The sequence below is a fragment of the Tiliqua scincoides genome, chromosome 2 (genome assembly GCF_035046505.1).
Source record: "Tiliqua scincoides isolate rTilSci1 chromosome 2, rTilSci1.hap2, whole genome shotgun sequence".
NCBI lineage: Eukaryota > Metazoa > Chordata > Lepidosauria > Squamata > Scincidae > Tiliqua > Tiliqua scincoides.
Window position 1 is genome coordinate 221,875,736 of NC_089822.1, and position 24,924 is coordinate 221,900,659.

The 24,924-nt window shown below is 44.7% G+C and overlaps 1 pseudogene; it reads left to right on the plus strand.

The window, feature by feature from the left end:
- The first annotated feature begins 19,689 nt into the window (after positions 1 to 19,689).
- Positions 19,690 to 19,808, plus strand: LOC136642421 (5S ribosomal RNA; annotated as a pseudogene).
- Positions 19,809 to 24,924: the final 5,116 nt, after the last annotated feature.

The window sequence follows — 24,924 nt, forward strand, 5'->3', positions numbered from 1 at the left end:
AGTGACAGTAGTGTACACCAAGACGCGATCTCAGTTTTCCCAACTTGACAGGCCCCCTGAGATTCCTCTGATTTATGCCAGCTAAATAACTCACATAGGTCCAAGGAGACCCATTGTCAGTCGAGCAGCTTACAGAGAGGTGACTAAAAATGATTTTTACTTGCATCTCCTGGGCCATCTGGTTGTCTCACCCCACTGTTGCATGCAGTATGTGCTCTGTTGGTGCTACTGCATTGTGCAGGCTGGTGGGGAATAGAATTGGGCTGTTAATGAACAATCCTATGCATGTCTACTCAAAAGTATGAAATACTACTACTACTACTACTACTACTACTACTACTACTACTACTACTACTAGCTGGCTGTTAGGAGAGCCCCTGGGATTGTAGGGCTCGCCATCCTGTGAGGAACATTTCTTCCCAGCAGCTTCCTTCTGTCTTGGGTGTGGCAGCAAGAACTACTGTCCAAGTCCCAGTTTATACCCGGTTATGGGACATGACGAGATGGAAGTGGATGCTGGCTGCTTTACACTGCATTCAGCCCTTGTCTTTCTAACTACTTCAGGTAGACCTCTCCTTGACTTCTAAAAGTGTACAGTGTAGGCAATGAATGGCAAAGGTAATGAATACATCAGACACAGATCCACGGCAGGAGAAGGGAATATTACATGCACATCCCTTTTTCATCTGTGAAATGTTAAATTGGAATACTTGGAATTTAAGTCACCCTTGTTGCATTGCTGTTAAAGGAGCAGCAGGCACCCAAGAAACAGAAACAAGCTGGGTTTTATGCACTGGGCTACTAGAGCGAGGTGTTAAGTTTTAAGGTGATTCCACATAACCCAGTGGTACTCAAACTTTTCCAGCCAGTGGCTCCCTTGACTCCCATGGTTGTTGGCCATGACTCCCCATCATGTTCCTGAGGGCTGGAAGTGACATCATTAAACAGGAAGCGACCAGAAATATTAACTATATTAATATTAATTATATTAATCATATCATTAATTAAATGCAGATCTTAAAAATACACAGCAATATACTTGCTTTATAAATGATCAGCTGCTGATCACTGTTGGAGACAAGATGCTGGAGTAGGTAGATTTTGTCTGGTCCACGAAGACTCATTTTTTTTTAACTTTGTAAGCATACCAATTGTTTTATCAAATGAACTTTGTGAACAACCAGTCTGACCAACATTACCCCTGTGGACCCCAATCCAACTAGTCATTTCTTCCATTCTCTTTGGATAGGATTGAACCCTTTATTAATTTAATTAAATTTTTCCAGCAGCTGGTGGGGAAAACAAAAATAGACCCTGAAAATATATTAGAGCTGATAAGGGTTTGGTTAGGAAGCTGATTTGTCTCCTATACTAGGAGATGCACATCTCAAGCCTATGCATGTCTACTCAGAAGTAAGTCCCATTACTTCTGGGTCAATGGCTGAGTCAATGGGGCTTACTCCCAGGAAAGTGTGGATAGGATTGAGCTGGCAATCACTTCATCAATGGCTGATAAGTATTCCCTTCAAATAGTAAGATCCATCACTTTAAAAATACAGCCTTTCCTCTTCAGTCAAACAGCAAGATTAATAAATCACTTTAAAAACAGTACCCTTTTTCTGCTCCTGGCCAAGTAAAGTGTGTGCTTCTCTCTCCGTCCCCCCTTTGCCAACTGCATGGAAACAACTTTAAGACCCCTGGTGACTGGTAAAATAGGAAGCGTTTTATTTGGGGAGGGGGAGGAAAGTGGGAAGGTTTGGAGATTGAAAGGGGGGAGTGGAAGAGGGAGGGGGTTGAAAAGAGAGATTTCACTTTGATGAGAAGGGATCGCAGGCTGGGAACTAGGAACCAAGCAGACAAGGATCAGAGAGGGTTAAGGATTGCAAGCTGAGCATGCTCGGTACTTGCCAGATGGGGGTTGGAGTGGAAGAGCTTTGGAAACAACATGCAGCGAACACAGAAGGCAGCAGCCTCAGAGCGGAGGGAGAAGAGTGCGGGGCGGCAGCAGCCACTCTCACAGCTGAGCAACTCCCATTTCTTCTGCTTTAAAAAAAAGCGCAGAAGATGGGCCTGTATTCTGCCCAGGGTGTGACTGTATCACTGCGAGAGGACATCCCGCGCCTCCCCTTTGGGCTCCTGGCGCCTCCCCAAGGAGCCGTGCCTCACAGTTTGAATAACACTGCACATAACCTAATACAAGGTGCAGACTTTCCACATCTGTGGTGTTGTATAAGGAAGAAAGAAAAACATCACCCTGCAGATATCCAGCTAGCATTACTCGGTGCAGAGTGAAGGAAGAGGAAGTACAGGAGGCAGTGGTGACAATGAGTGAAAAATAATAATAAAAGACAGTGAGAGATTTATTTGTTAAACAAAGCCTTCCTCCATTCAGCCACCTTCTCCTTTCTCTCTCTCTTTTCCTTAAATTAAACAGCAAATTATACTTATCAAAGAAAGGAAGGTAAAGAGAAATCTGAAAGGCGGTGGGAAAAAGCTTTAATTATTAGAACAGTGGCATGAAAGGCTGTTGAGCCCCTTAGAAATGTACATGGCCAATTATCAAAAAATATAAGAGATGCAAAAAGAAAGGTTTGTCTAATAAGTATAAATCGCGGGCCATTTAGAACATCAGTGTTAAAGCATTAGAGTTAAATGGAAAAGTAAAAAGGGGCTGATGGTTTTAACTATTTCACAGGAGGACAAGAGGTTGATACTGATAAGACAAGCAGTATAGTGAAGTTAATTATCTGCGGCCCATGGTGCACAAAGCTGTTTGAGCTGGTGATTAATAGAGATAAACCATTCAAACTCCACATTTCTAAGGTGAATGAAGATGGCAGAGGTGCTGCAGCTCCAGCATACTAACTAATCTGGCAGCAATGGGTTCTTGGTGCCTTCTGAAGGCATCCATGGGATTGGGCACTTCCCATCTAAACCCAGCTAAGACTTGGGAAGGGAGGGGCTGGCCACGGACTGAGTGCTGCCAGCCCCACAACCCCCAATGCGATTAGGTGCTTGCACAAAAGTGCACCCTTCTAATGATTGGCACTGTTATAAACAGTTCTGCTCACCACAGACATTTTAGGAGCACGATATGGGCCACAGACATTTTAGGTTTATAAAGGGTTGCTTCCAAGGCAATAGGCAAGAACTTTTTTTTAAACAGGAAAAATTTTTTGGGGGTGTGTGTGTGTTTCCAACTGGCTTACAGGTTGCTGATGTTTCGCACATAACTAACCCAGATGTGCAAGGGCAGGTGAGCTTCTACAGAATGCTATGCACATGTCATAGACACACAGTAAGGCTATCAGAGCCGTACACTCCCTGTTGTACATGGACAGTTCACCACAGACCTAGCATTTAAATGAATGAGGACTTTGCCTGGAGTGCCAAGCATGCAGGGATTGCTCAGCAGTTATCTGTAAAGCACATCTACCCCAGTCAATCTACTGGTGTCAGTCCTGGAGACGGGAGCTAAGCAATCAGTGGGCACACTCCCCACTTACTCTATGCAAGCCAGGAATCGTCCATCCCTAAGTAGAGTTCTGAATGGGGGGATAAAGCCCATCTCTGACTAGTGAAGGAGGTTTTCTCAGAAACTCCCTAGGTGGAACTATCTGATGAGCAGATGGTGCTGGGTGCCATCTGCACTTTCTGGTTTGTGTCCCCAGTGGGCTTACCTGTTGAAAGAAAAGGACATGCTGGGCTTTAATGGGAGGAGCTGTAGCTCAATTGTGCTTTGCATGCAGAAGGTGGCAGATTAATTCTCTGGGATCTCCAGGTGAAAGACTCTCAGGGAACAGGGCTAGGAAAGGTCCCTATCTGAGACTTTGCAGAGCTGTTATCAATCAGAATAGACAATACATTGATCTTGGCCTCTGTTCTTGGGGGACCACAGGCCTGATTCTGTATAAAGGCAAGCCCCACTAATCTCTCCCTTATGTCAGTTTAGACTTAGAGGGTTGGTAAAATCTGACATTTTAAGCTGTCATTCACATTTTAGGGAGTCACAGCCCAATCCTGAGCTACCCGCAGCGCCAAGGCTCGGCAGCTCCATGGTGGGCTCCCACCGGATCCTGCACTTCCTGTGCTACTGCGGGAGGCTCCTCGGGAAAAGGGGATGTTTGTCCCCTTCCCCCGAGTAAGGGAAGCAGTCCCGCAATGGGGCTACTCACTTTAGCACCAACCAAAACACTGGCGCTAAAGTAAAGGTGCTCATGTAGGATGAGCAGCCCTTCCAGAGTGCCTTGGATCCTGTGGAGCTTGACTCCGCAGATCTGTCGCTCCCCCTCCCCCTGACACGCCTCCTTCCCGCCCCTGGTCACACCTCCCCCTCCCCGGAATGCCTCCCCCACACCTCCGGCCACGCCCCCACCTCCCGTTCCACAGCCTGGCAGTCTGGGGGACCATCAAGCCACGGAACCTGGGCTCCCGCCGCATGCCAGCCCAGCTTTGGCCAGTGCTGGGCTAGCTCTGGTGGGAGCCCAGCGGTAAGCCCCACAAACTTGCCTTACGGCACATTTGCGACTGTGGTTCGCGGTGCAGAGTCGCGCCATGGACCTCAGGATCGGGCCCTTACTCATTCTACAGATAAGTACTTAAGTGTTTAGGATTGGTGAGTGTGAGGCAGACATCTTTGAGTGGGCACATGTTTCTTGTAAGAAACAAATTTTGCTTTAGAACCAGATAGAACACAATGAACAAACAAGACATTATGGGTCCAATCCTATCTAATTTTCCAGTGCCGGTGCTGCTGTGCCAATGGGGTATGCACTGCTTCCTGTGTTGGGGAGGCAGTCACACAGGCCTCCTCAAGGTATGGAAACATTTGTTCCCTTATCTTGGGGCTGCATTGCAGCTCCACCGATGCCGTAAAATTGGATATGATTGGGCACTAAGGGCCCGGTTTTCTAGCACTGATGCAGCAATGCCAACAGGGCATGTGCTGAATCCTGGGGGGTGGGGGGGGGGATCATGGAGGCCTCCTGAAGGTAAAGGAACATTTGCTCCCTTACCTTGGGAATGCATTACGGCTGCATCAGAGCTGGAAAATGGATAGGATTGGGCTCCAAGAGAAAGTTTTGCTGTCTAGTTTTGAATTGGGAAAGAGATGTGACTGAAACCACAGGCAGTTCATTCCCTTCATCTTTTTGAAGCAGATAAGTTGAGCACCAGGAGGTTTACCATATTTGAATCTGGCAGATAAAGGTTTAAGAAGTGAGGGCCTGTAGGGACATTCAAGATGAACAGATAGATCCTAAGCTTAAAAGATTCCCAGCCAGATATCCAGATAGCTGCTGTGTGTCCTGACAGTCAGAACCCCAGAATCCTCAGCTGGTTCAACAGCAAGCATCCAGATGCAGCCTGAAATCTTTTGAATATGTTCATGAGCTACTCATGTCTCCTGTCTCCAGATGGGCCCATCATGAACACGGCATAAAAGTAGAAAAAAATCAAATTAGAGAAAATTAATTAAGCTCATTGCAGAGAATGTTTGTAAGATGTTTGCTTCTTTACTATTTGATGTCCAAAAGGGCCCAATCCTATCCAACTTTCCAGCACCAATGCAGCTGCACTGCAGCCTTGAGGTAAGGCAATAAATGTTTCCTTACCTTGAGGAGGCCTCTGTGACTGCCCTCCAACTGCAGGATGCAGCGCACACCCTTGTCAGGTGGCGCAGATCCAAGTAGACCCATTGGAGCCACTGCGGCTCTCCCTGGCTAGGGTAGGGGGAAAGGTTTCCCCTTGCCCTTGGCTGAGTTGCAAAGTTGGCCCCAAATTTGCATTGGATACAGCAGAGACCCGCTGGCCTGCCTGTTCCACCGCAAGTCAGGGTTGCATTGTTGGTCTCTTATGCTGTATCCCTTTCCATCGATATAGATTATGTGAAGAGATTACAGAAAGTATATGACCATCCATTTCTGGGAAACATTACATCTGGCAAGAACAATATTAAGAAATGTGCATTTTATATTTTTCCTATGAGGGAAAGATCAGCTTCTCAGATGACCACAACGAGATTGACCAGAAAAAAAAGACTTAAGCACAAGAGTTAGGACGGGAAGCATCTAACCAGAAACTCAAAAGGATGAAAAGAGACACCCATTGCTACCTTCCCTAAACCCCAATACCATTTTTGTACCTATTACTGAGAATATTACAAATGAATCTAAGCCACCCACAAACCCAGATAGACCCATAAGTTGAGAGGAACACTACTCTCGGTTCCAGGGCTTAATTTTGCAACTCTACAAAGGAACAAACTCCAAAGAGATCTGAACATTCTCAGGAAACCCAGGGAAGATTCTGATACAAATTGTTTAGCCCAGGCTCATTCTCAGTTTTGACACCAGCTAAGGCCACTGTCCCATCGGGTTCTATTATGGACATTACTCCATCCAATTAAGATGTCACTTTTGAAATTACAGACTTATCTCCCTCACTTTGCTCTCTCCATCAGTGTCAGGTTTCTGTTGGCATTAAACAAATGGATGTGAGTGGCCAGACGCAACAACAGTAAGGGGAGCATTAAAAGAGGATAATGGTGTAGGAGTTATTTGTCTCTGGTTAATTCATAGTGTCAAATGCCTATAATATACCTGAGCAAGGTCAAGGGTGCATTGGTCAGTAACCTTGCAAACCTGATTGTTTCATCCATCTGAAGGAGGGTGAGATATACAGAGACTTGACTTCAGGAAAACAACACCCAGGATTGAACAAACTGCATATGCTCTTTTGCAGACCACAGATTGAATATAGCACACACTCCCTAGCAAGCATGACAAGCTTTCAGGTTATATGCCTTCATGTAGTACCGCCTCATCAGCATCTGGTGTACGGCAAACATTCTCCTCTCCACTGGGCAGGGTGATAGAAAACCATAACCACCCCAGGGTAAGAGCGTCCTTCCTTGCATAGCTTGCTGGCATTGGCTCTTTCACCCTCGCGTTATGGCTCCCAGCCATGAGTTATTAGATGTAATGCTTGACAAGTAGTTGCATGTCTTGTTACATGTTGGAGCTTGTACCCATTTCCCACACTTGCCATTTCAATACAGGAAGAAGTGGAACTCCAAGGCGATTGTGCATACAGAGCAGTTGGGGGTGCAAAGAGCCTTCAGAAATACCCTTTTGACCCCTGTGAACATGGCAGCAGAATAACTGCATCAGTGATCACACACAAGGTCACAGCTGAGAATGTGGATGGCTAATTGTCTTCAGACCATACCTAGCCTTTTGAAGGACACTGCCTACTGGTTACCAAACCAGAGATCAAAGAGGACCACGAAGGACTTTAAAGGACAATAACAGCATCTTGACTTGGGCCAGGAAATGAATGGGCAGCAAATGTAATTGCAGTTGTTCAACAGAATCAAACCACCTAGCTCCAGTAACCACCTGGGCCACCGCATTCTGAGCAAATTGCAGTTTCCGAACTGTCTTCAAAAGCAGCCCCCCATACAGCATGTTACAACCCATTTCAGGCCAGTCTACAGGTATACGCATTTGATTCTTGTTGTGTATATGCAATGCTGGGCAGAAATGGCTTAATCCATTCTTGAAGTCACTAAAAGCCCAATCCTATGCATATCTATGCAGAAGTATGTTCCATTATAATCAATAGGGCTTACTCTCAGGTACGTTTGGTTAGAATTACAGCCTAAGGCATGGACCACCATGGTAAGGGCCAGTTGACTCAGGTAAGCTGCAGCTGGTGCACCAGCCAAACACATCCCTAGCCACTGCTACCATCACTCTCCAGGGAGGGCCATGAGCCCAGGAGCACTCCCAAACAGCACACTCACTCCTGCACACTCAATTCCATTCAGAGTGGGCAGATGATTCTGTACCTGCATCGAGGATTTCGTGACCAAGAGGACCTCTGTCTTTTCTGGATTCAACCTCAACCTACTGGTCCTCATCCAGACCCCAACCACCTCCAGACAGTACTCTAAGATGTCCACAGATTCCTTGGAGGAAGAGGGCAAGGAGAGATAGATTTGGGTGTGATCGGCATATTGGTGACACCCCACTCCAAATCCCCAGATGATTTCACCCAGTGGTTTCATGTAGATATTAAAAAGCATGAGGGACAGAATAGAACCCTGTGGAACCCCACACTGTAAAGGCCAAGACACTGAACAGGTGTCCCCCAGCATCACCATCTGGGACCTGTCAGCCAAGAAGGAATGGAACCACAGCAAAGCAGTACCCCCAAGCCTCATGGACTTTATGGAAGTCAGTAGATACTGTTGGTATGTATTTTTATGTGTATGCACTGCCTTTCTTACATGGAATCAGGAAAACTACCATAAACTGACTGCCTAGTCCTACCCCTGCCACATTATAGCATGCAGCCGTGCCAACAAAGGTTGTGCTGCATGCTATGGTGAGGGGGCAACTGCACAGCTTGAAGGAGGTAAGTAAAAATATTTTACTGATGTCTTGGTAGGCTGCCCAATTGCCGATGGTTCTCCTCAGATCTGCATCAGCCATTTTGTGGCGTAAGTCTGAGAAAAGCCAGGGAGAATTCTGGGGATAGGATCTGGATTCCGGTTGCTCCCATTGGATTGACCACCTCCCTCCCCATAACGTCCCCAGTTTCTCCCCCAACACACCCTGTCACTGCCCCTCCCCACCCATACCCCACCCCGCTGCCAATTTACTGGTGCCTGCAGAGCCACCAAGTGTTGCTGCTGTGCATGCCGTGCCTCTCGCTATTTACAACAGCGGCCCAGCTTTTGCACCACCATAAAGGAACTGGTGCTTCTGGAGTGCTAGTTCCGGCAGTGCAGGACCCCAATAGGATTGGGGCCTGAGTCAGAACATAGGTCCATTTCGCTCAGTATTGTTGACACTGGCTGCCCGTGGCCTTCCAGGGTTTCAGACAAAAGTCTTTCCCAGACCTACTTGAAGAAGTTGAAGATCAAACCTGGGACCATCTGCGTGCAAAATATATGCTCCGCTGCTGAGCTCCCACGACCCCTATCCCTGTTTTATGGCCCCATCTCCGTATGATGATATTTTCCTCTACAGCTTTAGCTGTTGTACGTAAGTGCTCTCAATTGCTCCTAATATCCGCAAGTCCTGTTCCCTTTCCAGCGAGAGCAAAAGACAGAAAAAGGGAAAGTCCAACCCTCGTACTACAGCCTGTACGCAAGGTCTGGACTGCTTCATCTCTCTGTGTTGAAACCAATTTGCTGCATTAGGTTTCGATCTCTTGCATGTCCACATTGCCACAAGGCCAGATTTTCATGTTATTTTTTTTACAAAACAGACTCATCACTCTTTCCCACAGGATGAAAACATGGTTAAATACTCGCTGTAAAAAAACCATTATGTGATGCGCTAGCCAAATGAGACACTAATATTCCCATCGTAAGTGCTTTTTTGGCAGCTACTCAAAGGAACAAAAATCACATCGTTTTCAGGCCCAGTGATAAGATTACACAAAAGAAAGCAAAATATACAAACTGGGATGGCGATAAATATTGTACAATAAATGGAGAAAAGTCTGGGATTCTTGTTGTTACACCCTATGCCGTTTATTGTAATCTTTCCATAACTTAAGGCAACTGTGCCAATAACTTGTCTCCTTCAGGTATCCCCAAAAAAGCCATCACGCATAAGGATTTGAAAGATTCCTTTCCTCTGACTTTTTCCCCCAACAATTTCCTCCTTTTCAAACCGAATTGTTGTGTTGTTGTTTTTTTAAAAGGAAGCAGTAGCTAGTAGCAGCATCCCATTCCCTGGCAGGGGGGGTACATCTTCCCTTCAGCTGCACAGATGCAAGAACATTCTCCAGTGAGGCACAGCAGGAAAAAAAAAAAAGTTAAATTCCTTTCTCTACAGAGAATTATTCTCACCGGATGGTGAATTCCCTTACATGGTCCAAGATGGTTCCATCGAAAGAGCCACATTTTCCAGGTGACTCAGGATGGGGTGGGAAGGAGACGGCCACATGACCAAAAAGCAATCTGAGAGATGTGCACAGCCCAGAGCAAAACATGGAAACATGAAGGGGTAATAATGGAAGCAATGCTTTGCATCCAAGCCTAAACCCTCCATTAATTCTTCAAAAATGAAGTTTAAATAAGTAGTACAACAGATCACCCAGATCACAATGATTTACAGTTATTGTTATTCATAACTGAAATCACATGCAAAGCTAAACAGATTGGCAAAGACACATGAAGGCCATCCATCTAGGCAAGCTGTTCCATAGCCACTCTCTTGAACAAATCGATCTATTTCATCCACAATGACAGGTCCCTTACAAATGTTCATTGCAGGTAAAATGAACACATGGCAGGTAGCAGCAACATGACAGCTGGCCCTGCCCCCATTTTCACATACTTGTCCTAAATCTGTAGTGTGTTATCATACATGCTGGCAGGGCCTCTCTACACAGGGTGGGGAACCCACCACTGTGAGTTTGTTTGTTTGTTTGTTTAGAATATTTCTGTGGACCACCAGGGTGGCTCACAACAACTCATAAAATGACATAAACCAATAAATCAATTATGCATAAAATCATAGAGTTGGAAGTTACCCAAAAGTTCACCTAGTCCAACCCCCTTCCTGAAGCAGGAAATCCTCCTACAGCAGTGGTTCTCAAACTTTTACCACCAGGACCCACTTTTTAGAAGGAGAATCTGTCAGGACATACCGGAAGTGACGTCATAATGGAAGTGACATCATCAGGCAGGAAAATTAACCATCCTAGACAGCAATCCGAACCACACCTACCCAGAAGTAAGTCCCATTGATTATCATTGTTAAAAGCATATGCATGGTAGCCTGTTAAAAGTACAGATCTGTCACATTTCCCCAAATGCAATCACATACTATGGTAGCATCAAGGCTAATATATTAAAAATAAAATATTGAAATGAATGGGGACCCACCTGAAATTGGCCCACGACCCACCTAGTGGGTCCTGACCCACAGTTTGAGAAACACTGTCTCACATCATTTCCAGAAGGTTCTGTTGAGCCTCTGCTTGAACATCTCCAGTGAGGGAGAGTCCACCACCTCCCTCGGCAATCTGTTCCACTGCCAAACTGTCCTGACCATCAAGAATTTCTTCCTGATGATGTCCAACCAGAATCTCCTCTTTTGTTGTTTGTATCCATTGGATCTAGTTCTACTCTCAGAGGCAGTTGAGAACAAAATGGTTCCTTCTTCCATGTGATAGCCTTTCAGATATTTGAAGAGCACTATCATATCCGCCTTCAGCCCTCTCTCCTCTAGGCTAAACATACCAAGTTCCCTCAACCTTTCCTCATAAGGCTTGTTCTCCAATGAAATAAACTACAATGAAAAAAACAAACAAACCAGAAAGCAGTAAGCAGAAGTAAACAAAATGGCTCTTCCCTCAAACACTGCCACAAATTGCACGTCAAGCATCTGCACAGCCGTCTCACAAGGGGCCCTGCCCCTGGAAAAGCAATCTCGGCTTTCTTGCCTTGCCTCCCTTCCTGGAACACCATAACACCAGAATCAGGGAATATCCACTAAAATTGAGTGTTGGGAGAGTTAGAACAGACAAAAGAAAATATTTCTTTACTCAGCGTATGGTTGGTCTGTGGAACTCTTTGCCACAGGATGTGGTGATGGCGACTGGCCTGGATGCTTTTAAAAGGGGATTGAACAAGTTTCTGGAGGAAAAATCCATTAGGGGTTACAAGCCATGATGTGTATGCGCAACCTCCTGATTTTAGAAATGGGCTATGTCAGATGCAAGGGAGGGCACCAGGATGAGGCCTCTTGTTATCTGGTGTGCTCCCTGGGGCATTTGGTGGGCTGCTGTGAGATACAGGAAGCTGGACTAGATGGGCCTATGCCCTGATCCAGCAGGGCTGTTCTTATGTTCTTATGTTATGTTCTTATGGAACTTGGTAAAGATGATGATATTGGGAGGGGTGGAATTCTCAGTAGTGGCCCAGCAGCTCTGAGCTATTTCCTATCAAGAAATACTCAATTCTGGGACACAGGAAGAAAACATGACTGAATATATGAACTGTAGACCAGAGGTGGCAAAACCATGGCTCATGAGCCACATGCAGCTCTTTGACGCATAATGAGCATCTCTTGGAAATATATTGACTGAGCTCCTTTGTGCATAGCAATTAATATAAAAGGTAAGGAGGAAGAGGAAGGAGAGGGAAGAATATGCTATTATTTGATGTATAGTACACAGGTTTGCAATAAGGCAGCATTTCTCACAGTGTGCTCTTGAGATTCCTTCAGAAGCTCAATGAGCACCCCATAAGTGGTCACCATATGCCCCCTGCCAGGTTTGCTTATCCATCCCTCCAGCTTCTCCTGTTCATGGCTCTCATTCTTCATTTCCCTTCTGATTCAGCGCTTTGCCAATATTTAGTGTTGGGCTTGGCACTGCTGGTGCTCTGGGACTCCCTGAGACTCCAACCATGTGCTGGTAGGTTCCTTGAGATCCTGAACCCTGAAAGACTGAGGGCCAAATCCTTTCCAACTTTCCAACTCTGGTACAGCCATGCCAATAGGTAGTGCGCTGCATTATGTGGTGGGAAGGTGGTTATGGAGGCTTCCACAAGGTAAGGGAACATTTGTTCCCTTGCCTTGGTGCTGCATCGCAGGTACACCAGCACTGGAAAGTTGGATAGGATTGGGTCCTGAAACATTTGAGAATCACAGCAATAAGGTACGGAGACTAGCGGATTGAGCTGCATAGAAAGGGTGGAACTAGAAACAAGAGTTTACTTTTGATATCATCCATGAACAGAACACAGGACCACTGGTATCAACAGAACTTGGAATGTTTGGCAGGGGCAACTGGGAGTGAGCAGTCTTTGTGTAAGTACCATAGTGCTTGAGATCCCATCCAAATGGATAATGTTGATACTATTTCTGTTCGGTCATATTAGATACACATCCCTGTGATCTACATGCTAGCAAATGGCTCAAAGCAGGTGCTAGTTGAAAGCCAGTCTCCCATTCCTCCAAGTCACAACAGGTGAAAAAAAATATGTTCAGTCAAGAGTATAAGAAAATACACAAAAGATAAAAAGAAAGAATGATAATAATGCAATAAATAAAAATGTTGGGACTACCCTGCTCACCCTATTAAAACAGAAATGTTTACATAGAGAACATGTAACAAGGCAGTTGTGAAAGGAGTTCAGAAGAGTGAAGAATCCTCTCAAATAATGTTTCGTAGTGTTTTATCACCTCTTTTGCCAGCCACTTTTCAGGAGAGAGCATGATTGCTTGTAAGTCATGAATATATAAACTAAGCCCTGATAAGATCACTATTAGAACTAAAAGCACGTACGTCTACAGCCCCGCTTATTAAGCATGTGCATGGAGAAGAGAAATGCGCATGCGATATTTACCTTCCACACAGCGGCATCCAACATGTGGAACTGTGGAACAATAAACATACTCAAGCTGATGCATTTCCCTTCAGTGGGTGTAGGTGCAAATGACGCAGCAATCGTGTTGATTTTCTTCATCATGATAGCCCACACAGATGTCCAGTTCCCTCCTCCCCTCCACAAAGAAATTATAATTTTGGAAGGAAAATGTCCTGTGTGATATGGCCTTGAGTAACTGGCACTTTAGTTGCAAGAGCTAAGGGAGTGCAAGGGGTAGCAATTGCACGGGGCAAGAAGCTTTAGGGGGGCAACAACCTGAACTTGACACTAGTGACCAAAATTGTGAAAACCTTGGCATTTTCAAATAATACCATCAAGTTATATACCATTTGATGCAGAATTTAATGCAGAATGCAATGAAACAAACCATATTGGGATATCTGTATCCTATCAAAAGTTATGGCCAATTAACCAGAAAATGAAAACACAACTGCCTCATGGAACAAAAAGTGGATTTCACTAACTCAGAACTGACCTATGAGACTGAATGTTCTGAGAGCCAATGAGATGTTATTATGATACAGCGTGGAACAAATAAGGTGTTAATATGAGCCAGCTCTCATTTCAATGTATCATAATACAGTTACCCCTTCTAACTAGGTAATGAGGCACTTTTTCAAGTGGTGTTCCTCTTATATTTAGCAGGGGGAGAATAACCACCCCTCTTCATCCCAGCACAGTGTCTCTAACCAATAACAGGTGTCTCACAGTGGCCCACCAAATGCCCCAGGGAGCACACCAGATAACAAGAGAACTGCATCCTGGTGCCCTCCCTTACATCTGACATAGCCCATTTCTAAAATCAGGAGGTTGCACATACACATCATGGCTTGTAACCGTAATGGATTTTTCCTCCAGAAACTTGTCCAATCCCCTTTTAAAGGCATCCAGGCCAGATGCCGTCACTACATCCTGTGGCAAGGAGGTCCACAGACCAACCACATGCCGAGTAAAGAAATATTTTCTTTTGTCTGTCCTAACTCTCCCAACACTCAATTTTAGTGGATGTCCCCTGGTTCTGGTGTTATGTGAGAGTGTAAAGAGCATCTCCCTATCCACTCTGTCCATCCGCTGCATAATTTTGTATGTCTCAATCATGTCCCCCCTCAGGCGTCTCTTTTCTAGGCTGAAGAGGCCCAAACGCCGTAGCCTTTCCTCATAAGGAAGGTGCCCCAGTCCCGTAATCATCTTAGTCGCTCTCTTTTGCACCTTTTCCATTTCCACTATATCCTTTTTGAGATGCGGAGACCAGAACTGGATACAATACTCCAGGTGTGGCCTTACCATCGATTTGTGAAACGGCATTATAATATTAGCTGTTTTGTTCTCAATACCTTTTCTAATGATCCCAAGCATAGAACATTTACTTAATTAATTAAATTTGAATTTGTCATGGTGGAGTTACAAAATCTTCTTTGACCCCAGGTAGCAGATAGGTGCCTTAGCTATGCCACTGACTGGGGGGGAAGCGGCAGAGCAAGTGGGTGGCGAGCTGCTGGGGGACAAGGGGAGTTCCCCCCCATTTTCACTTTTTTAAAAGCCCACTTCTGGTTGTGACATCACTTCCAGGGCATCATTTTGAGCTCAGCACCGGGCTACACAATTATTGGTTATGCCACTGATGCTGTGGGCACTTTTACCCCTTGCCTAGACCTAAAACACACAAATATTTTTTTCACAGTAGTTCTGACACTTTTGGTGCATCACCAGTGTTAGTACCGGATGTTGCACAAAGTATACTACAGAACTGTATGGCAGAGCAGTTTCATGACCAACAGCCCAATCCTATGCATGTCTGCTCAGAAGTAAGTCCCATTATACTTAATGGAGCTTAATCCCAGGTCGGTGTAAACAGGATTGTAGCCCAATAGTCAATGTTCATGTATTGACTAATACATGAATTGACTAATACTAATTAGTCACTACATACTAATACTAATACATGCATTGACTAATACAATACTGATATATGGAGAAACACCAGCATCATATAACAGACAACCACTAGCCTAAATCTTTACCATTGTTTTACTTCTGATAGCACTGTCTGCACCTTCAGAGGAGAACATGGGCAGCAGTATACATTATGCTGAACATGGCAGAACTGTGTCAAGTTTTCTTCTGTCATGTTCAGGTAGCACATGTTTCAGTAGTAGCTGCCCAATCAGTACAATGTATAGTTGTACTACTTTTACACAGCAGGTGAGAGGTTTACCTAACAATGGTGATGGGAGACTCAGGGTGGGTGGGTGGAATTTTCAGGCACCAAAAACCATGCACAGCAGATTGTGGTACAGGTGCCAAGTGTCACACATCTCACGCCAACCCAAAGCATTCGCCATGCTGTCTGATGGAGCTGCACATCACAATTTGGGAACTGCTGGCTGTAAGTGAACACTGGGATCCATTCAGAAGCCGCTTTGTTGCAAGGCAAAGTTAACTACAAAATGCCTTCCATTGTGTCTCTGAAGTTGCACACCGGCTTTGCCATTGGTTGCTCTTGTTTATCACCACCATCTTTGGCAGGTGCCCAGTGGACACATTCATTCCCTCCATGGCACACAGCAGCATTTTAAGCAGATACCTGTAACCCTAATGACGGCCCTTTAACGAAGAAAAGGCAGCTAAATTAAATGCGAATGGCATATTACCACACTTGTTTTAAATTGATATTTAATTAAAAAGTTAATTATTAATTAAGTTTATCAATCGCACATCAGTTGTTCAATAGAAAAGGGCTCATTCATTTAATTATCTGCGTGCAACCGATAGTATATGCTTTTTAGGCAGGCAAGGTTATCTCTGTATCTCTTCTAATTTAGATCAGTTTAGCTTCTAATCTATCCAGAGTGCTTCCTTTTTCAGGCTTTTGATTTGATCTATAAATGTTTACTTACAGAACTGTTAGGTATTAGAGGCTGATCAAATAAAGGAAAGAGCATTGGCTGGGTTGCATTACATTCGCTTAAGGAGCTCTGGCACAACCCTCTGTTCCAAAGAACAGCTAAGGGATTTTTTTTCTTTCACAGTGTGCCTGCTGTAAAAGTTTCAAAGAAGATAAACATCCACCCAGAAAGTACGTTAATAGTCCAAACAAAGAGGGAGCTTCAAAGACTCTCACAGGCCTGGCAGACGCCACCGCTGGGGTAAACCCTCATTTTGCCTTCATGATTCTGGGGCAAATCAAAATGGCAGCCTCAAACTAGACAAGGTCTCTTGCAAATGGTGCTTTCTCTGGCTAACCATGATGGTCAAACATTGCATTTTGGAAGGGACACAGCTGATAAATATGGATTCCATTGTAGATTCAGGAGAGACAGGAAAGACCATGTCCTTTTGTGGGATGGTAGGCAAAAGATCCCATAAGCTCCACAGGTATACTCTTAGGTTCAACAGGGTAAACTTGGAACAGGGCAGAGGATTCTGAAAGCATTTGTTGTACTTAAAAAAACAACAACAACGGGAGTATAAACATGGCTGCAATCCTATACACACCTGGAAGCAAGCCCTGCTGAACTCAGTAGGATTGGACTCTCAATCCACTAAATAGCACAGAAATTAGTGTTATGGACAAAGGATCAACAGTTGTCCTTCCATTTTTGTCCCCTTGAAGCAAAGGAAAATTATGCCTTTGGCATGTAAACTTGGTACACAGACACATTTTCAGTGACTTGCAATAGTGCGTCCATGTGGGAGAGGGGAAATGGAAACATAACCTGCTGTCCAAGACCCCCAACCTGCAGCCATTCAGTTGAAGATGTGTTTCAGGTCCCTGTCCGTGAAATCAGGGATCCAATCTTTTGCACAATAATATGCATATATTAAATGTGCAGATTATGCAGCGACGATCAATATGCATATATTAAATATGAACAAGATAATCCCACAGGTATCCCTTATCACAGAGTGCCTATTGTCATAAACAAGGCACCGTTTTTAAAAATCTAATAAATATAATCAATAGTATAAAAGCAACAACAAAGCAGCTTGGGAAACTGTCCTGAATTTTATCTGTCTTCCATCCATGGAAGACTTCCACAAGGTACTGATTTTTAAAAAGTGTTTTATTTACATTTATATCTCCAGTGCTTCCCAGTTCCCAAATCTGGCCCTTGAAGAAGCTCTCAGTCATAAAACATATATAGAAATAAAATAAAAAATCACAATAAAATCAAAATAAAGCTACAAAATCAGTTTAAGTGGCAACATGGGGCTCAGAACACCAGCAATCAGCTAAAAAATTCATTAAAGCAAGAGATGTCAGTTTAAGGGGGGGAAAGGCCACCCTAAAGATAATGATTTTGACTATCCTCTTACAGGTAGGAGCTGGACCACCTTATGTTAAAAAGAGCACACAAAGAACTCTGTAGGATCAGCCCAAATGCCCATCAATTTCAGCCCCCACAGGAGCCAATCAGAAGCCTCCAGGAGAACCACAAGGAGTGCATGAAAGTAAAAGCCTTCCCCAGCTAGCAAGTAGTATGGGGTGAGGAAAATAGGGAAGAAAACATCATGAGGAGAATGATGATGGGTAGCAGGAAGGGAAACAGTTAATGTGGTCGCTAAGAGACTAAGCTGTGAATTGGGACTTCCCCAGTTCAAATCTCACCTCTGCCATGAACTGACAAGGTGATCTTAGGTAAGCCACTCCCTCTAAGCCTCATCTGCAATATAAGGGTAAATAGTACATACTCATCTTACAAGGTTGTTGAAAGGACAATATCAAGATAACTCATAAAAAGTGCTTTGCACAAATGCCCCACCTCTGCTTTTCCACTCTCAGTCACGGCCCCCAAAACTGCTCTTCAGTTTCAAAGCAAAACACTGTGGGAAAGAAATGCTCACAGCTGCAGTAACATGTCCTTCGGCCCTCAACACTGTTTGTTTAGATGATGACACATTTTTGCCCAGCCTGGCATGACACTAACTTCACAGCCTGCACAACGCCTCTCTACCTGCTGTGAATAAACATTTGACAATTGCACCTGGGAAAGATGGGACATTCAAGAGAATGAGGGATGGAACACAGAGGAAGAGGAGGAACGGGGGACTTCACAGAGAAATGTGCTGTGGGCAGGTGAATCATGCAGAGGGCAAAGCAGCATTGGAGACTGGAGTTTGCGGGTATCTCAGTGGTAAACAGGTAATACCCACACATGGTGAAAACCATGGCTGACACCTTTCAACTTCTGGCAAAAAAAAAGCTGAATAAACATTTTTTTAATACAAGGTCATGCCACAACTGGAATGGCAAGCATGCGTTCACTCTAGGCCTATGCGCACAACATGCTATGTGGGGAGTACGCACCTGGAAGGCAATCAAAACCACATTCCTTAAACATTACAAGAAGCCTACAGTGAATAAGGATGGGATAGAAAGCAATTGGGAGTAAAAGAGGAGGATAGGCTCTTTGATGAATAGCACAGAAGAATTCCTCAAATAGCAAAATGGAACTGTTGGCAAAAGATACTGGAGGGAGCCTAGAATAAAAAGGCTGCAATGGTCATGTGTATATACACTGAGCATCACCAAAAGTCACTTGTTTGGGGTGTGTGTGTGGTTGATCAGTCTGTTTAGTCTGAACCTATGTGCACCATGTTATCTGTGATATGGAAAGAACAGAAAAGAGTAATAATACGTCCACTTCAAGCTGCAAAGAAGATGCCAACACTTTTCTTTCCCAAGGGGTCTCAGGGGATCCTACAGACCAAACTTTTCTACACTAGTGTGCATCATAGTGTGGTCAGAGCAAGGCGCATTAAAAATGTCAGCTACCACTGGATGAGCCCGTTTAGATCCAATGGAAAAGGATTTGCCTACCAAAACTCAAATCTAACTTTCTTAAGTTGTGTGTGTGTGTGTGTGTGTGTGTGTGTGTGTCATTCTTTAAAATACATGTTCCTTGAAATCCTGAACCTCCAATGACACTAGGGCAATGATTTTCAACCTTTTTCATCTCAGGGCACACTGACAAGGTGCTAAAATTATCAAGGAACACCATCACCTTTTTGATAATTAACAAGGCACACCATACTGCTACTGGGGGGGGGGGCTAACATCCCCTGAAGGCCCTAATAATAAATGACCCTCCCCCAAATTCCCATGGCACACTTGCAGTCTATTCAGGGCACACTAGTGTGCCATGGCACATTGGCTGAAAGTAGCTGCACTAGGGCATGAACAGGGCTGGCATCAGGGTTTGGCTGAGTGAGGAACTGGTTGAGGGGACACATACATCAGAGGGTCCACCTGCCCAGGCTGACCCTGAACAAAATGCATTAGCACTACCCTGCACATGCCCGATCTCGTCTGATCTCGGAAGCTAAGCAGGGTCAGGCCTGGTTAGTACTTGGATGGGAGATCGCCAGGGAATACTGGGTGCTGTAGGCTTATACCATAGTCTTTCGAGACTGAAGGTTGCCAACCATTGTTTAGTAGGCAACCTTCAGTCTCGAAAGACTATGGTATCACGCTCTGAATGGTGGTTCTGGAACAGCGTCTAGTGTGGCTGAAAAGGCCAATTCGAGAGTGACAATCCCTTCCACACTGGGAGCAAGTGCAGTCTGTCCCTGGTCTGTCTCCCTGGCTATGGGCCTTCCTTCTTTGCCTCTTAGCCTCAGACTGTTGGCCAAGTGTCTCTTCAAACTGGGAAAGGCCATGCTGCACAGTCTGCCTCCAAGCGGGCCGCTCAGAGGCCAGGGCTTCCCACCTGTTGAGGTCCACTCCTAAGGCCTTCAGATCCCTCTTGCAGATGTCCTTGTATTGCAGCTGTGATCTACCTGTAGGGTGCTTTCCTTGCACGAGTTCTCCATAGAGGAGATCCTTTGGGATCCGGCCATCATCCATTCTCACGACATGACCGAGCCAATGCAGGCATCTCTGTTTCAGCAGTGCATACATGCTAGGGATTCCAGCTTGTTCCAGGACTGTGTTGTAAGGAACTTTGTCCTGCCAGGTGAAGCCGAGAATGCGTCGGAGTATTGTAGTGCAATATCAGGGAGTGGGTGGTACTATGGAGGGCTCCGTGCTGGGGGCTGTCCCAGGTCCCACAGCAACTTGGTACTGCACTGCCATGAATGCTGAAATGCTAAAGAGAAAACATGGTGAGTGATTTCAGGTTCAATTTTTCAGCCTTTGATGTAAAGCATTTTAGATCGAGGGATGATTAGTATAAGCCTCAGGTTTGAACTATGCAGACATCCTGGAACCACAGCTTCCAATCTCAGCATCATCTTTCCGAGACAAATATGTTCCAGGTCTGGCCCATCCATGAGGCCAACTGAAGCCGTTACCTCACGCAGCAGGGGATGCCCACTTCTGCCCACCTGCATGCCTCCACTGATCTTCCTTCCTGACTTGGACAAGAGGGGTGCAGCAGTAGAGTGGAGAGAAAAAGAGCAGCAGGCTAAAGATTTGAAGGAACAGAGGCTGGCACATCACCAAGTAAGGGGGTAGCATTCGGTATGCTGCCTCCTGCACCAGGGCGTTTTGGGCCTGTCCTGTGTGTTCCCCAATATATACAGTACCTATAGATGGAAAGCTGGTGCTTAATACTTTTTCTTGCGTGCATCATGGTGGACTTTCCCCATTGTTTAGCCACTATATCTGAATGTTTGTAGCTAAGAAGATACTTAAATCTTGACCTGACTACAGTTTCCACTGTTACTATCACTATAAAGTTCAGTGCTGTCGCCCTCTGTGTGCGTTAGCCTTCCTGAAATAGAAAGTCGTTCTACAATTGATGTGAGTCTAATGAAAATATTATGCGACTGCAAGGAATGGGCTTGGATGGAATACGCAGAAGGAGGTTCTTGAGCTGAAGAAACGGGATTATGTTAGCAGGGTTGTTATTACTTATAGCACCCCCACTTTTTGGAGGTACCAGCCATCTCTGTTTACAGAAAGATAATGTTATTTGCCCTGAATCTTAGAGACAGAGAAACCTATCTAAATCACAATACAGTATTATTCATGGTAGTCCAATACTAGGCCCTTTTTGGCAGCCCCCAAAAGGCAGTTGCAGCCCCCCCTCCATTGCCTCCTTCCACTTCAAAAACTTTTCAGTCTCCCTGCCATGCCATTCTCCTTTGGAGAAGCAGAGGCTGGAAAAGTGCAGCAGGGAGATCGAAAAGACCCACTGCCTCCGCTCTTCACATTCTGAACCTGCCAAATGACTCAAACAATGTCTTTCTCTCTAATGTGCATCATACACAGCTGATGCGCTCACGCAAAATACATGCTCTACAAGAGAAAGACATAACACAAAACAATCTGCTGCTGATCCTTTAGAGAATCCAGTCACTCTATAAGTTCATTCACTTTGCATAGGCGAAAACATTCCCTTCTGACTTCCCTCTCTACTGTTATTTGTATCGTATTTAATTCAGAGATTACTTCAGTGCACCATTTTTCCTCCAGGAAAGATGATCCACGGATGAACATGTATTTAAAAATGAAAATGCTAGAAAGTTCTGTGATCAGGAACAGAGATGCATCAAAGATTTCAATCTGCTGCAACCTTACCTGGAACTAAAACCTAGTGAACTTGTACAGTTTACTTCTGAGTAAACATGCCTAGGATTAGGTTGTAATCTCCTGGCCATGGATCTTGCTTGAAAAATCCTCATGAATTCTGCATTATGACTGTCTGTCTGATGTAATATTTCCTATATTGTTATTCTCAGGAATATGGCCTGAAGCTTTCTTGCAACATCAACTTTTCCTTTAAATCTTTCCATTTTTCTTTGAAAACAGAGTCCAATCTCCAAAACATTTCCATGAAGGTGTATTGAATATTGGAATACATTTGCCTTGGAAGTATTAGGTTTCCTCTTGGGTTAGCATACTCAGAGCCCAATCCTGAGCTCTTTAGCACTGGCAGTATGAGTGTGCCACAGGTGCTGGGTGTAGTAAATGTGCCGTTAGGCACATCTATGGCACCCAGAAAGGAGGGGCCATCGGCGCTGAATCTCACTGCCGCTAGGAGGGCTGGCCAGTGTTCCAGCAGCGCCAGCCGGCAGTAAGTAATATTGGGGAAGGCAAGGAGTGGGTGGAATGGGGTGGGGGAAAGAACCAGGGCAGGAGGTGGTGGGACTGGAGGTGGGACGAAGAGCGCTCTGCCTGATCCTGAACTCCATGTTGGGCCTTTTGAAATAACCTGCACAGACTTGAGGAGCACCATTGCAGGGCATGGGGCTTTCTTCAGGAGAAGGGAAAAGCGGTAGCTGCTTTGGCACCACTATACCCAGAGGAAGCGCCACCTTTAGGATTTGGGCTGCCCCGCAATGAAACAATGAGATACGATATTGCTAATGTCAGTGAGGACCATACACATTTATTGGGCTCATCACATTTAAAACAGGTGGGATGATAGACCACCTACTATTTCAAGAAGGTTCAAATTATTTGTCAAACAATTCTGTGCAGTGATAAGTTCTGGGAAAATCTCCAGGTGGCTCTATGAACCAAAACAAGAAGGAAAGTTTGCTATATAAATGACTCCTTGAACAGATGACACAGATGTACCAGCTTGCATGTAACAACCCTAATCCGTGACTTGTTTTGGCTGAGTCTTCTGCTGGCCATATTCCAGGGTTTGCAGACATTTCAGCCCAGATTCTTCTTTCCTCCTTTTGTATTCCATGTTTCTGACCACGCCCTTGAAATCACCTTTGACAGAAGTCTCCAAGAGATCTCCATCTCCTGTTACCTTGACATCCGTCATGCCCTTGTCTGAACCCTTGAATCCCTCATCTTCAGCCATTACCAAGTACACAGTTCTTCTAAAATGTGATTGCTCCTCTGCCCTAGGAGTTGTCACCCCTTCCTACTACTGAAAGTTCCTTCACCTAATCTGTGATCTAACACCAGCTGACATCACCCTTTTACACCCTTCCCTTCCACTTTACAACTTGTTTTTGTTATTTATGACCTAACTAGGTACACCTCTGTGGTTCACAGCCATTGGGAATGTGGTTCTTGCGTATGTGTATCTCCATCTCTTTAGGGGTATGTGCTAAAGGTTTAAGAAGAAGAGGAGGTTAACTGTTGGCTTAACCTTTTTAAGCCCATCTGCCTTGCCAAAAACAAAGACACCCGGCTCCAAACATGGATTATCTGCTCAGTACATTTGTTTCAGGAGCGGGTCCTGTTAAGCAAAGGTACGCCAGTCAATAATAAACCTGCTCCACAGTGTCATTTGTGGGTGATTTGAAGAAAAACAGACCATGTAATCAGGTCTAAGGGGGTCTATAATACCAGCAGACGCTAGTGCTGTCAGCTATAGAAAATAATTAGAATGTTATCCCTGTGGCAAGTAGAATGTAAATACACCTAAAATACAACATAATGACATTCTCCTCTGTAAGCCAGGGGATCTGCTTCAAATAAAAGGGCCATTAACACAACAATTAAAGCTGGGGAGGGGGCTGGTTAGGCAAGGAGCCCTCCGCCTGGCGCAGGGTGAGGCAAGTGAGCACTGGGTGTAAATCTTTCGCCATCACAGCTAGGAATGTGACTATTAGCCCTCCCATGACCGGAGGGCTTCCCAATAATGCATCTGCTCTCTGTTGGGGCTGGGATTTCGCAACATCCTTCTCCAGGCCAGTGTGCAAAGGCAAGCGACTTTTCTACCAAGTGGTACTAATGAGAATAAGTCCTAGGTGTGCCCTCATCTCCCAAAAATGTAGCTCCACACAGCACTGTTCCCCTGGTCTAGAGAAGCATTTACTGCTGCAATACACCCCCCCCCCCAAGATGTGGGATTTATCTTTTGCTTAAAGCAAAGCAAGGGTTACATTGCTCCAATGAACGAATACACTGTTAGAGGGTCCCCAAGAAAAAAAAACAGCAAAACAGAACGAAGAGTCCTGTGGCACTTTAAAGATTATTGTAAACAGACTCACATGGATACCCCTCAAGAATTAATCAAGCAATATTCTAAAGTACAATTTCCCAACATAAAACATATACAGGACAGTCTTACGAATGTGATGTGTGTGTGTATGAAAGTGTGACTTAACAAGGTCTTACTGACCGTTAGTTATTCTCTTTCAAATCCAGATATTTTATAATTAATGTTAATTAATATAATCACCTTCATTTAATTGAATTAAACTTCAGTGTAATAAATAATTTTCTTTACCATTTTATGTATTTAAAATATAACATACCTTGAAAACAATATATAACGAATCAGTAGATAAAAATAAACTAAGCAGAATCAACAGAAAGCCAACTCAAACAGGTGAGTTTTCATTACCTGCTTTAAAAAAAAAAAAAATCTCTGATGACTGAGAAACTCAGGCTAGAGGAGAGACCTCTACAATCTGGGTACCACAGAGCCTGTCCTGTGCCCCGCATTAATTGCTCCTCTCCAAGTAGTGGGGCATGGAGCAGGTTTTCTGAGGATGTGCACAGTGAAGGGCAGATGAATGCAGGAGAAGTTATCAGCTATCCAAGTCCATGGGTATGAAAGGCTGCAAAGGTAGTGACCAGCACCTTCAAC